Genomic DNA, 15,618 nt, shown 5'->3' with positions numbered 1-15,618 from the left:
GCAACCATGGCTCACTGCAGCCTCCACCTCCTGGGTTCAGGTGATACTCCCACCTCAGCCTCCCAGGTAACTGGAACTACAGGCATGTGCCACCACACCTGGCTAATTTTTTGTATTTTTTGGAGCAATGGGGTTTCTCCATGTTGCCCAGACTAGTCTCAAACTCCTGGGCTCAAGCAATCTGCCTGCCTTGGCCTCCCAAAGTGCTGGAATTATTTTGTCATAATACTTTGTGGTGTGAGCCACTGCACCCAATCCTAATCATGTTTTCTGAAAACATAACCAGCCATTAGCTGCTTAAAACTTGTAATGTTTTATTTACAGGAAGTATGAACTATGGACATCCAGCTGCCTTCTGATTATGAATGAGAATAAAATATTAATTCTACTTCTAAGAAAATAATGTGCAATTATGTGAAAGCATTCATATAAACCAAGGGAGAAAAGTGAAAAGTAATTTTCTGTGTTGTCCCATATGTGAGTGAGGTTTCTTAGACTCATCATTTATCATCATTGCATTGCAATTTTTATTATCACAGCTATCCTTAACCAGCCCAAATATAAATTTCTGCTTCTCCTTCTAGTTGTCATTAAACATTTCCATGAAGTCTTTCTAGTCTCTCCTGAAAAGGTATGGGTCTTTCTTTTTTCTGTGTTCCCATAGCACTTTGAACACACCTCCATTATCACAGTTAAATAACTGCAGTTCAGTGCTTGTTTGCATGACCATTTCCGAAGTAGGTTTTAATTTCCCAGAGAAAAATATCTTGCCAAAGTAACTTCTACTTTGGGGAGTTCAATATATACTTGTCAAATGAATGAATAATTGAAACTTTGTGCCAAAGAGTAATTTCTTCAATAAATTATATAATAGAGGTAGGAGTTAAGACACAAGACAGTTTTTCTGACCCATTTTCCATTCCCACACTCTTTCTATTACAATAGAAAAGGCCTATCACTGTCTCCTTAATACAAAAAAGGAAGTATTTCCTGCTCCTTTAAAGCCCAGTCTCTCCACTTCTACTCTATTCTCAGTTTCTCATAGAGTTTGCATTATCTCTCTGTACATTATCAATTATTCTCTTAAGCTTAATTATTCCCATATTTAAATAATGACTATAACAGTTTTCATAAGTAATGTAGGTAAACTATTTTAAAAATTAACTATTAGGTAAATATAATGGAATAAATGCTTATAAGTAAACACGTCAAATAATGTAGAATATAAAGTTATATTAAATTAAGTAATAGATATTAATTAAATATCTGGGCTATTTCCCATCTAAAAAATTATAAGTAAATATTTTTCTCAAAAAAAGTGTTCTTAAAGGAAAATTATTTTTGTCTTATTCAAAGTTATGTAAATGTTATTTATAAAACAGGGCAAAAAGTACCAGTAAATAAGAGACATATAAAGAAACTTATAAAGAGCTACCTTGGGTAAGAAAAACTGAAGGGGGAATAATTTCATATGAAAAAAAATCCTGTATGGTAAACTTTTGTCCTAAAATAAAATGACTAGGATGTTTAGGATAAAATGAAAAACCCAAGCATGTAATAAATGGATTGTGTAAGTCAATAAAATTTATAAAAAGAGGCTTCATGAAAAAAAAACTTTATGTGATCAAGTTGGCTATAATTAAAAGAAAATTATTTATAATGGTCTTTCTAGAGATTGGGCTTTGATATTTAAAATACACTAATACACTAAATAATTGGTTAGAACTACAAAATTTTCTTAAGGTATTATCTCTTAATAAAACTACAAGAGTTTTATTGTAGGCTGGATGTGGTGGCTCACACCTGTAATCCCAGCACTGTGGGAGGCCAAGATGGGAGATCACTTGAGTCCAGGGGTTCAAGACCAGACTGGGCAACATAGTGAAACCCAATCTCTACAAAAGAAATAGAAAAAATTATCCAGTATGGTGGCATGCACCTGCAGTCCCAGCTACTCTGAAGGCTGAGGTGGAAGAATCTCTAGAGCCCAGGAGATCAAGGCTGCAGTGAGCCATGATCACATCACTGCACTACAGCCCAGGCAACAGAGTGAGACCCTATGTCAAACAACAAAACAAAAAATAATTACAAGAAATTTTAATTTATTTTTAACTCAGAAGTTCAACTTTTATTGCATCTTGCTGTTTTGAGCTTTCTTTCCTTTTTGAGAAGGGCTGAGATAATAACTCTCTCTTTCAACTTTTTAATCAGCTCCTATAACATTCACCTCAGGTTCTAACTATTGTTGTAGCCTGATGCTAAAAATGTTTTATCTTAAAGGTCTAAAGCAAATGTTGTCTTCCAATATAACATCCTGTGCATTGGCTTTAAATTGTTCTATTAAACTAAAAATTTTCACTTATGACCCAGAATACATTCTTCCTATGTCTAAGTAATTCAAATACCATTTTCATTAGTTTTTGATTTGTAGGTTATCTAAGTGGACTTCCCATAAGGGAAAGTAATCACACTGCAGAAGGTTTTTTTTTTTTTGCGGGGGGCAGGGGGTTCTTTGTTTTTGTTTTTTCACCTTTTGGTACCCGGACTAACAAACAGATTTTACATTTTATCAAAATTATTACTATTTAATTATTATTAAGTTTTGATTTGCTTAGGAAAACTGAGGTTTTTAAAAACTTTTTAAAATTAAGTTTATTACATCCATGTAACTTTCTTATTACTTTTATTTTTTACCTTAATTTAAAAATACTTTATTACTAAAAAAATGCTAGCAATTATCTGAGCCTTCAGTGAGTCATAGTCTTTTTGCCAGTGGAGTGTCTTGCCTGGATATTGATGACAGCTGACCAATCAAATTTGTGATTGCTGAAGTTTGGCATGGCTGTGGTAGTTTCTTTTTCTTTTAACTTTTATTTTAGGTTCAGGGGTACATGTGCAAGTTTGGTATAAATTTGTGTCACAGAGGTTTGTTGTACAGTTTATTTCATCACCCGGGTACTAAGCCTGGTACCCAATAGTTATTTTTTATAATCCTCTCCCTCCTCCCACCCTTCACCCTCAAGTAGGCCCCAGTGTCTGTTATTCTCTTCTTTGCATCACTGAGTTCTCATCATTTAGCTGCCACTTACAAGGGAGAACATGCAGTATTTCTGTAATTCTTTGAAAGTCCTTATGCTATTAAGTTACAGGGCTTTGATTCTTGGGTCTAAAAAGGACATCCAGTCCTGCTAAATCTTAAACAAGGGCAGTAGTTAAAGCATCATCTTCAGACTTGGGGGAAGATGGTAACCAAAACAAACTGTGTTCATGAGACACAGGGCCAAGAACTAAAAGTATTTCACCCCTCTAGGCCTAGAGACTATTGTGGAAGAGGTGGGCAAGTGAAATTGTAAGGGCCAATTTTGAGAGATAAAATTAATTCAGTTTCTTTATAAATTAAATGTTAATGTTGAATGCAAACTGATGCAACACCTGCATCAGGGCCTCTGTGTCAGATTAACAAGGTTTTCTTGGAGCATTAACCTGCCTTCTTAAAAACTTATAAATGGTTACAAAAATGTTTAATGGAAACTATATCTTACGGTCAAGATTATTTAAATTTTATAGATGTTTATAAGATTTGAGAGACAGATTTAATTGGCCTCATGCTGTCTTTGTTAGGGCTTATTGTTTGGGAAATTAAGTCTCCTCTATCAATGAGTAAAAGCTTTTTGCCTTTTTAAAATTTTTGAGTTATGATTTTTGGTAAATAAATGACTTATAGTGACCTGGAATTCTATTTTGTAATATCAAGTGTTTTAAACTTTGATATTTGACAAACTTTCCGTAATCAAATTTTAAATTATGTTTTTTTGACCTAATTAACCCTTTGAGATATTAGGTCCCCCAAAGACTAAAAGAGATATATTCAGCTTATTTGATACACTAAAATCATATAGGAAGCATTGTCAAATATAAAATTATGTTTAACTTTCTTTCTTTAAGCTATAATCATCTAAATGTTATTAGTATGCATTACAAAATCATATAAAATTTCTACATTCTGATATATCTTAGTATGTATTATCAGTAATAATTACAATTGTTATGTTAAATTGCTGTATACCACAGAGATGACCAGATTTTCTTGCCAATTGTATCTTTAACTGTGGCTGTTCTAAGACTTTTGTCATCCACAGACAATTGTTGTCTTGTTTTAATCCTCTTCAAAAGGCAGTTTATAATCAACTATAGGACTCTTGTACTCTCTGATAACTTTGAAAATTGGGTCATTGAAGTAGAAAAAACAAAACAGACAAAACAATTTCCAGGACTCTCATAGAAAGCTAATATATTCCTAAGGATTCCTGGTATGGACTAAACTAATAAAACGCTGAAATAATCTTTTAATGATTTTTTTTTTTTTTTGCTTAAAGTGTTGCTGATCCTTTTCATTTTGTTTTTCAGAGTCAAGAAAACTTTTGTTTTCTTTTGAGCTGTTTGCAGCTTTTAGCAAGTGAGTAAAGGATACTCGTGTAAGAAAAATTTGGAGCATATTTCTTTCTCTCTACCTGATTTCTCCAGAATTTGGAAACTATTTGTGAATATTCTTAATTTATGGCAATATAGTTATTTGCGTAAGTGCAATAAGAATCTGTTTTCTTTAGCACAGGACCCATTTGAAGACACTCGTTATTTTACCAAGGCTTTGACTGGAATGGCGTATTTTCAAATATAAAGAGACTGCTTTAAATAATCAAAGGTGACTTATAAAGTCAATAAAAGCCCTTTGAGAAAACTGGCCTCATACCTTGTCTACACAGTCCCTCTACAGGGTTCCTGACCTGTGGTAAGCAAAGAATGTCACTTTCTGACAGCCTCAGGAATCCCAAGTTATCTTGTCACCTTGAGAGGAGAGCAATTTACCCAACTCATGTAAGTATTTGAAAGCACAGATAAATCTGTGGCTGGGCTCAATGCTTTGAAAAATCTGAGATTCCTTATGGAACAAACTTCCATCAAAGCCAATTTAAAAAGAGCCTATGTGGCAAATAATTTATTCTTGCTGTACTTTATTCAAATAATCAGGTCAAGTATAAAACTAAAACTTATTTCACAATAAATTGGTCCTACTTTGATTTTGTCTCTAATAAATTTGGGTAATTAGAAAAAGAAAAATCATGTTTCAAAATAAACTATAGTACACCTGTTATTAGGTTCTGGCCTTGCCTAATGTTTTTTAATTTTTATTATTTTCTATAAATTGGACAGAATTCTAAAGATTTTCCTGGCTGCAAGTTCCCAGAATAATGTCTTACATTTTTTCTTTCTTTCTTTTCCTTTTTTCATTTTTCCTGATTTGAAATCACTAAAAGTTAAACTGAGAAAACTGGAACTAGACAACTTAAACTTCAGAAGAAAATAACAGCAACATATGTATATGTACAAACACACACACTTACATATATGTATGTGTATATATAGATTGTGTGTGTATATATAATATATATATATAAAAAATATACCATTTCATACCTTCCTACTGATGTATGGACTTTAGAATAATATGGCCTTTATAGGTTTTCCAGGATTGCTCTCCCTTTTTTTGTTCGTCTGTAGTTTTATTTCTCTCTTCCTCCCCGTATTTTTTTTCTTTGTAGGAGGCGAAACTGCACAACCTGTTAATAATGAGCTTTTCTAATAACATGAGACCTTTCTAGAAATAAACCATCCTACCCATGAGAGATGAGACAAAACTCAAGACCACAGACTCATTTTCTTCTAAAACATTTTCTCTGAAGATTTTAAAAAGAAAAGGGGAGAGAAATTCGAAAGAAAATTTAAAAAAACGTGGGAGCCCAATTCACTATGCCAAAAGGAAAAAAAATTACCTGCAAGCTGAATCATGCAAGAAGCTGTCTTTCCTTTTGTTCCTAAGCAAATATTTACAGATAAAAGGTTAAAAGTCTTCACAGGAGGCCGGGTGCGGTGGCTCATGTCTGTAATCCCAACACTTTGGGAAGTGGAGGCGGTTGAATCACCTGAAGTCAGGAGTTCGAGACCAGCCTGGCCAATACAGTGAAACCTCGTCTCCACTAAAAACACAAAAATGAGCCAGGCGTGATGTCAGGCACCTGTAATCCCAGCACTCGGGAGGCTGAGGCAGGAGAATCACTTGAACCCAGGAGGTGTAGGTTGCAGTGACCTGAGATTGCACCATTGTACTACAGCCTGGGTAACAAGAGCAAGACTTTGTCTCAAAAAAAGAAAGAAAAAATATTCACAGAAAGTTACTATGTTCACCTTATCTTATGTAAAGTGCCAATATACTGAGCCTGAGGTGAATACATAATTGACTATTCCCATACCTGTTTCTTTTCTCTTGCAACATATGAATTCAGTAATGTGACCACATTCTCCTTCTTTCTCCTCCAGCCTGTTTTTCCCCTGAAACCATCAACATCACCTATGGAGAAAGTACACACCTGTCTCCTGGGCATGTCCTCAACTTTGGCAAAATAAACTTTGAAAGTGATTGAAACCTGTCTCAGCTACTTTTTAGTTTACACCCAAATTATTTTTTTTCCTGTAAATCAACCTATTACATACAAATACAGCACAGAATTATATGGGATATGGCAACATGACTACAAGTACCTGTCACTGTCCTACCAGTTTTTCTCAGTAGATGTGGATGGTCCATTTCATACCATAGGCTTTAACAGAATCTTTGGAGAACTTCGGGACTTTCATCTCCTTGGTACTAGGTGGGATATCAGTGGTCTCTGAAGGTAAAACTCCTCACAAACACTCAAAGGTCTCAAGAACGCTTAGCTGTCAAACATCTGCATTTCTCAGGAAGAGAGCACTTTATTGTGAGCAATTGTATTAGGCCATTCTTGCATTACCATAAAGAAATACCTGAGACTGGGTAATTTATAAGGAAAGAGTTTAAATTGGCTCACGATTTTGCAGGCGGTACAGGAAACATGGCACGGGGTATCTTCTTGGCTTCTGATGAAGCCTCAGGAAGTTTACAAGCATGGTGGAAGGCTAACGGGGGAGCAAGCATGTCATCTGGCCAGTGCAGGAGCAAGTGAGAGAGAGTGGGCACTTCCATACACTTTTAAATGATGAGATCTCCTGTGAACTCAGAGAGGGGATGAGCCTAAACCATTCATGAGGAATCTGCTCCCATGATCCAAACACATCCCACTAGGACCCACCTCCAGCATTAGGAATTACAATTAAACATGAGATTTGGGCAAGGGCAAATATCCAAACTATATCAGCAATCCTGAAAAATCTCCCAAATACAATTATATAGTTGATCTGACATCTATATAGAGTGTTGTAACATACTGGAATGATATAGAACCTTACCTAGGAGCTCAGTGGCATCCGGGCCCTTGAGAAAAGTCATTGTCGTTAGCATTCTTGAAAACATGTCTTTTACTGGAGACCTTTGGAGGGTAAATGAGAGAAATCTAAACTGACTTGTTTAAAAAAAAAAACCTGTTATTGTCTCATTTAATTAAATTTCAGGATTCTAAGCGAACCACAGAAAGACTAAAATTAGCACTTTCTACCTCTCCTTTCTGCTTCTCTTTGGTCATCAGTGCATTTCACCTGACTAGAGAGTCTCCATTCGGGTGTAACTATAACCACATTGGCTCCTGGCTCATAGCCTCTCATCTTAGTCACCAGAAAGAGAAGGCTTTTCCCTCTTAATCCAGTTTTTAAAAATCTTATTGACTCAGCTTGGGTCATGTGACAACCTCATTGGACTGGGTTGAGCAGAACACTGTGACTCAGTTGGAGCAAGTGTTCACTCCTAGATCCCTGAGACAAGAAAGAAAATTCTCTCAGAATACATTTTAGAGCTAGAGAGGGCCAGACGCAGTGGCTCACACCTTTAATCCCAGCACTTTGGGAGGACATAGGTGGAAGGATTACTTGAGATCAGGAGTTTGAGACCAGCCTGGCCAACCTGGTGAAACCCATCCCTACTAAAAATACAAAAATTAGCCAGGCATGGTGCCACACACCTGTAGTCCCAGCTACTCAGGAGGCTGAGACAGCAGATCACTTGAACCTGGGAAGTGGAGGTTGTAGTGAGCCAAGATCGTACCACTGCACTATAGCCTGAATGACAGAGCAAGACTCTGTCTCAAAAAAAAAAAAAAAAAAAAAAAAGCTAGAGAAGTATTTTCCCAAATGAGGCTATTTTTCCAAATGAGGAGGTATACTTTTCCCAAAGGAAATGAGAGCTGATTGCCAGACAAGACAATACATGTCCATTGTACTTCTAATCCTAAACTACACCAGCTGTCTGAATACTTGAGGATGCAGGATTTGGGGAATGATGGTTGAAAAATAAAAAGTCATTATCTGGGAAATACTTACATGGACATAACTGATCTTCACTGAGGCTTATCTCAGTTACTGATGTTAAATTTTAAAAAAAATCCTCTATAAGAATACATAAATTTAAATTAAAAGCAATGCAAACAATAAAATAATCAACAGTTCAACGAAGAGGGTCATTCTGAGCATTTTACTGTGAGTTAGTTTAAGACAAAAGGGAAAAATAATTAAAGTCTTATACATAATTCGTATTCTCAAGCCTAAATCAAGAGGAGGCAATACAGAAATAAATAATAATGACAGAATAGAAAAGTCTTCCTGGAGATGAATGAAAAACTGGGCATAAAAGAAAATTAAATAGAAGCTCAGCTGGAAGAATTATCTCAGAATTTGAAGAAAAACATAACAAAAGGAAAATTATAGAAGGAAGGACATCAGAAAAATAAGATAGATCTGGAAGATCAAATAATAAATAATAGTTTCAGAAGCAGCGGGGACAAGAGGCAGGAGCAATTTAAAAGAAAAAAATAGAAGTTTTCAGACCAGACCAAATATTAGATGAAATTCATGAAATAAGACTCATAACTAGACATAGTATGGTGCAATGGCTAACTTCAAGGATAAATAAATTTTAAAGACTTTCAGGAATTTTTTTAAAGGTTACCTAGAAAGGAAAGAAAATTAGATTATATTGTCTATATATAAACTTTCCTTTTTATGTTAAGAAAAAATTCATCCATTCACCAAATATTTATTACATTCCTACTATGTGCTATTTAGGGGCTGGAGATAGAGCAGTAATCAAACTGAATAAAGTCTTGGCCATGGAACTTATTTTCTAGTGGTAATATATGAACACCATGGGCAGAATGAGGAAAGCCTACTAGAATAGATAATTTCTGTCTAGGTGGAAAAATTTTGTCTCACTATATATAATACAGGGTACATGCAATTCATTTCCTTTTTAAAAAATTTTTTTATTTCCATAGGTTATTGGAGAACAGGTGGTGTTTGTACACGAGTAAATTCTTTAGTGGTGATTTGTGAGATTTTGGTGCACTCATCACCCGAAGAGTGTGCACTGCATCCTATTTGTAGTCTTTTATCCCTCACCCCCTTCCCACCCTCTCCCCTGAGTCTCCAAAGTCCATTGTGTCATTTTTATGCCTTTGCATCCTCATAGCTTAGCTCCCACTTATGAATGAGAACATACAATGTTTGGTTTTCCATTCTTGAGTTACTTCACTTAGAATAAGTCTCCAATTTCATCCAGGTGGCTCCAAATGCCATTGATTCATTCCTTTTTATGGCTGAGTAGTATTCTATCATATATGTATGCCACAATTTCTTTACCTACTTGTTGACTGACGGGCATTTAGGTTGGTTCCACATTTTTGCAATTTCAAGTTGTGCTGCTATAAACATGCGAGTGCAAGTATCTTTTTCATATAATTACTTGTTTTCCTCTGAGTATATATCCAGTAGTGGGATTACAAAATCAAATGGTAGTTTTAATTTTAGTTATTTAGGGAATCTCCACACTGTTTTCCATAGTGATTGTACTAGTTTACCTTCCCACCAGCAGTGTAGAAGTGTTCCCTATTCATTGCATCCACACCAACATGTATTTTTTTTTTATTTTTTTACTATGATCATTCTTGCAGGAGTAAAGTAATATCACATTTTGGTTTTGATTTGCATTTTCCTGATCATTAGTGATGTCAAGCATTTTTTCATGTTTGTTGGCCATTTGTATATCTTGTTTTGAGAATTGTCTATTCATGTCCTTAGCCCATTTTTCGATGAGATTATTTTTTTCTTGCCAATTTGTTTGAGTCATTGTAGATTCTGGGTATTAGTCCTTTGTCAGATGTATAAATTGTGAAGATTTTCTCCTGCTCTGTGGGTTGTCTATTTACTCTGCTGACTGTTCCTTTTGCTGTGCAAAAGTTGTTCAGTTTAATTAAGTGCCAGCTATTTATCTTTGTTTTTATTGCATTTGCTTTTGGGTTCTTTGTCATGAAATCCTTGCCTAAGCTACTGTATAGAAAGGTTTTCCAATGTTATCTTTTAAAATGTTTATAGTTTCAGGTCTTAGATTTAAGTCCTTGATCCATCTTGAGTTGATTTTTGTATAAGGTGAGAGATGAGGATCCAGTTTCATTCTCCTACATACGGCTTGCCAATTGTCCCAGTACCATTTGTTGAATAGGGTGTTGTTTCCCTACTTCATGTGTTTGTTTGCTTTGTCAAAGATCAGTTGGCTGTATTTGGGCTTATTTCTGCGTTCTCTATTCTGCTCCATTGGTCTCTGTGACATTTTTATACCAGTACCGTGTTGTTTTGGTGACTATGGCTTTACAGTACAGTTTGAAATCAGGTAATGTGATGCCTTCAGATTTATTCTTTTTGTTTAGTCTTGCTTTGGCTATGTGGAATGTTCTTTGGTTCCATATGAATTTTAGGATTCCTTTTTCTAGTTCTGTGAAGAACAATGGTGGTATTTTTATGGGAATTACCTTGAATTTGTAGATTGCTTTTGGCAGTATGGTCATTTTTACAATATTGATTCTACCCGTCCATGAGCATGGGATGTGTTTCCATTTGTTTGTGTCATGCATGATTTCTTTCAGCTGTGTTTTGTAGTTTTCCTTGTAGAGGTCTTTATTCTCCTTGGTGAGATATATTTCTAAGTTTTTTGTTGTTGTTGTTCATTTTTATTTTTTGCAGCTACTGTAAAAGGGGTTGAGTTATTCATTTGATGCTCAGCTTGGTCACTGCTGGTGTATAGAAGAGCTACTGATCTGTGAACATTAATTTTGTATCCAGAGACTTTGCTGAATTATTTTTTCAGTTCTAGGAGCTTTCTGGAAGAGTCTTTAGGATTTTCTAGGTAAAAAATCATATCATCAGCAAAAAGTGGCAGTTTGACTTCCTCTTTGCCAATTTGGATGCCCTTTATTTCTTTCTCTTGTCAGATTGCTCTGGCTAGGACTTCCAGTACTATGGTGAAGAGAAGTGGTGAGAGTGGGCATCCTAGTCTTGTTCCAGTTCTCAGAGGAATGCTTTCAACTTTTCCCCATTCAGTATTATGTTGGCTATGAGTTTGTCAGAGATGGCTTTTATTATATTGAGGTATGTCCCTTGTATGCCAATTTTGCTGAGAGTTTAATCATAAAGCCATGCTGGATTTTGTCAAATGCTTTTTCTGCATCTATTGAGATGATCCTGTGATTTTCGTTTTTAATTCTATTTATGCGGTGTATCACATTTATTGACTTGTGTATGTTTAAAACATCCCTGTATCCCTGGCATGAAACCCACTTGATCAAGGTGAATCATCTTTTTGATATGCTATTGGATTCGTTAGCTAGCATTTTGTTAAGGATTTTTGCTTCTATGTTCGTCAGGGATACTGGTCTGTAGTTTTCTTTTTGGTTACATCCTTTCCTGGTTTTAGTATTAGGGTGATACTGGCTTCATAGAATTTGGGATGATTCCCTCTTCCTCTATCTTGTGCAATACTGTTGATAGGATTGCTACCAATTCTTCTTTGAATGTCTGGTAGAATTCTGCTGTGAATCCATCTGGTCCTGGATTTTTTTTGTTGGTAATTTTTAAATTACCATTTCAATCTCACTGCTTGTCACTGGTCTGTTAAGGGTATCTAATTCTTCCTGATTTAAGCTAGGAGGATTGTATCATTCCAGGAATTTATCCATCTCCTCTATTTGAGGTTATTTGAATTTTCTCTCTTCTTTTCTTGGTTAGTCTTGCTAATGGTCTATCAATTTTATTTATCTTTTCAAAGAATAAGCTTTTATTTCATTTATCTTGTTTATTTTTTTGTTTCAATTTCATTTAGTTCTGATCTGATCTTGCTTATTTCCTTTCTCTGCTGGGTTTGGGTTTGGTTTGTTCTTGTTTCTGTAGTTCCTTGAGATATGACCTTAGATTATCTGTTTGTGCTCTTTCAGACTTTTTAATATAGGTGTTTAGGAATATAAACTTTCCTCTTAGCACTGCCTTTTCTGTATCTCAGAGGTTTTGATAGGTTGTGTCACTATTATTTTTCAGTTCAAAGAATTTTTAAATTTTCATCTTGATTTCATTGTTGACCCAATAAAGGATGCAGTTTATTTAATTTCCATGTATTTACATGATTTTGAAGGTTCCTTTTGGAGTTTATTTCCTGTTTGACTCCACTGTGGTCTGAGAGAGTGCTGTATATAATTTTAATTTTCTTAAATTTATTGAGGTTCATTTTGTAGCCTATCATATGGTCTCTCTTGGAGAAAGTTCCATACGCTGATGAATAGAATGTATATTCTGTGGTTGTTGGGTAGAATGCCTTTTGTTAAGTCCATTTGTTCCAGGGTATACTTTAAATCCATTGTTTCTTTGTTGACTTTCTGTCTTGATAACCTGTCTAGTGCTGTCAGTGGAGTATTGAAGTCCCCCACTATTATTGTGTTGCTGTATATCTCATTTCTTAGGTCTAGCAGTAAGTGTTTTATAAATGTGGGAGCTCCAGTGTTAGGTGCATATATATTTAGAAATGTGATATTTTAATGTTGGACAAGGCCTTTTTATCATTATATAATGTCCCTCTTTGTCTTTTTTAACTGCTGTTGCTTTAAGGTTTGTTTTGTCTGTTGTGAGAATAGCTACTCCTGTTTGCTTTTGGTGTCTATTTGCAAGGAATGTCTTTTTCCACCCCTTTACCTTAAGTTTATGTAAGTCCTTATGCGTGAGTCTCTTGAAGCAGCAGATACTTGCTTGGTGAATTTTTATCCATTTTGCAATTCTGTATATTTTAAATGGAGCATTTAGGCCATTTATATTCGACGTTAGTATTGAGATGTGAGTTTCCATTCCATTCATCATGCTATTCGTTGCCTGTATATATACCTTAGCTTTTTTTTTTTTTTTTTTCTCAATTGCATTTTTGTTTTATAGGTCCTGTGAGATTTATGTTTTAAACAGGTTCTGTTTTGATGTGTTTCCAGGATTTGTTTCAAGGTTTAGAGGTTTTTTTAACAGCACTATAAGTGCTGGCTTGGTAGTGACAAATTCTCTCAGCATTTGATTGTCTGAAAAAGACTGTATCTTTCCTTCATTTATGAAGCTTAGTTTCACTGGATACAAAATTCTTGGCTGATAATTGTTTTGTTTGAGGAAGCCAAAGATAGGGCCCCAATCTCTTCTAGCTTATAGGGTTTCTGCTGAGAAATCTGCTGTTAATCTGATAGGTTTTTCTTTATAGGTTACCTGGTCTTTTGTCTCACAACTCTTAAGATTCTTTCTTTCGTCTTAACTTTAGATAATCTGATGATAATGTGACTAGGTGATGATCTTTTTGTGATGAATTTCCCAGGTGTTCTTTGAGTTTCTTGTATTTGGATATCTAGGTCTCTAGCAAGGACAGGGAAGTTTCCCTCGATTATTCTCCCAAATATGTTTTCCAGACTTTTAGATTTGTCTTCTTCCTCAGGAATGCCAATTATTCTTAGATTTGGTTATTTAACGTAATCCCAGACTTCTTGGAGACTTTGTTCATACTTTTTCTTTTTTTTTTTTTTTGTCTTAGTTGGATTGGGTTAATTCAAAAACCTTGTCTTTGAGCTCTGAAGTTCTTTCATCTGCTTGTTCAATTCTATTGCTGAGACTTTCCAGAGCATTTTGCATTTCTATAAGTGTGTCCATTGTTTCCTGAAGTTTTTATTTTTAATTATGCTATCTATTTCATTGAAAATTTCTCCCCTCATTTCCTGTATCATTTCTTGGATTTCCTTAAATTGTGCTTCGCCTTTCTCTGGACCTCCCTGATTAGCTTAATAATGAATCTTCTGAATTCTTTTTCAGGTAATTCAGGGATTTCTTCTTGTTTTGGATCCATTGCTGGTGAGCTAGGGTGATTTTTGAGGGGTGTTAAAGAACCTTGTTTTGTCATATTACCAGAGTTGGTTTTCTGATTCTCATTTGGGTAGGCTCTGTCATAGGGAAGGCCTAGGGCTCAAGGCCATGGTTCAGATTCTTTTGTCCCACAGAGTGTTCCCTTGATGTCGTGCTTTCCCCCTTTTCCTAGGGATGTGGCTTCCTGAGAGCCGAGATGTAATGATTGTTATCTCTTCTGGATCTAACCACCCAGCAAGTCTACCAGGCTCTGGGCTGGTACTGGGGGTTGTCTGAACAGAATCGTGTGATATGAACTGTCTTTGGGTCTCTCAGTCACAGATACCAGCCAACACAGTATTTGGGGTGTCTCCCGGGTCCTGCAGGAGCAATCTGCTTCCTTCAGATGGTCTATCAATTCTGTCAGCTTTCCTGATTTATTCCTACAGTCATTCTGGAGCAAAAGTTCATAATGCAAGCCTCCACACTCTGCTCTTTCCATCCAAGTGGGAGCTGCCGTCTAGTCCTGCCTCCCATCCACCATTCTCTCTCCAGCTACCTGAATTAAGTTCTGTGTGGCTGGAGATGCCTCACAATCATGGCAGAAGGTGAAAGGCTTATCTCACATGGTGGCAGACAAAAGAAGAGAGCTCGTTTTCTTTCGTGATACTCATTGTATCACAATGAGTAGGTTAGGTTAGGTTCAGCTAGAAGAGTAAATTAACAGAGGCTCATATTTCTTTCATATATGAGTCCACAGCTAGGCAGTTCATGGGCATTACAGCATCTCACCTGCATAGCCTTCAGAGATCCAGGCTCCTCCAACCCTACACATGTACCCTGTACTTTCCCTCCCATGACACACACACACACACACACACACACACACATACCCCTGATTAGGATTTGGGGAATCCCAGGAATCAGCATTTTAACAGGTATTGCAGGAAATCCTAAAACATGTAGTTTGTAACCCACTCTGAGAAATTCTGATGTAGAATTAGAAAAAGGGTGATAAAGTGACTCTCACAGAATTGGTAATGAGAGGAAATAAAATTACTTCCAGGATTTAAACTATGCAATCAATGAATAATTGTTAAGAGCAGAGGTATGCAACATTACCTTAAAGAAACTCAGACCACCCAACAAAAACCTGACTTTTGAATATTTTATCATCTAAAGACACTATAAATGTGAAAGTGGATGGTGCAGAGTGAATCCATAGCCACAGTGGATTACTAAGGTACTATTAAGCTGTGGCTACTTATATCAAAGGCTGTATGTGAGATGATTTTCAACTTGGGGAACTGAGCAAAAATAAATTTTGGCTTCCACAGTCTCATCTCCGTTTCCTTCTGAAAGGAAAAAGAAAAGAAAAAGGAAAATCCTGGGACAATGTATCATAAAGCCAGGTAA

The sequence above is a fragment of the Papio anubis genome, chromosome 1 (genome assembly GCF_008728515.1).
Source record: "Papio anubis isolate 15944 chromosome 1, Panubis1.0, whole genome shotgun sequence".
Lineage (NCBI taxonomy): Eukaryota > Metazoa > Chordata > Mammalia > Primates > Cercopithecidae > Papio > Papio anubis.
This window is presented reverse-complemented; position numbering follows the sequence as displayed.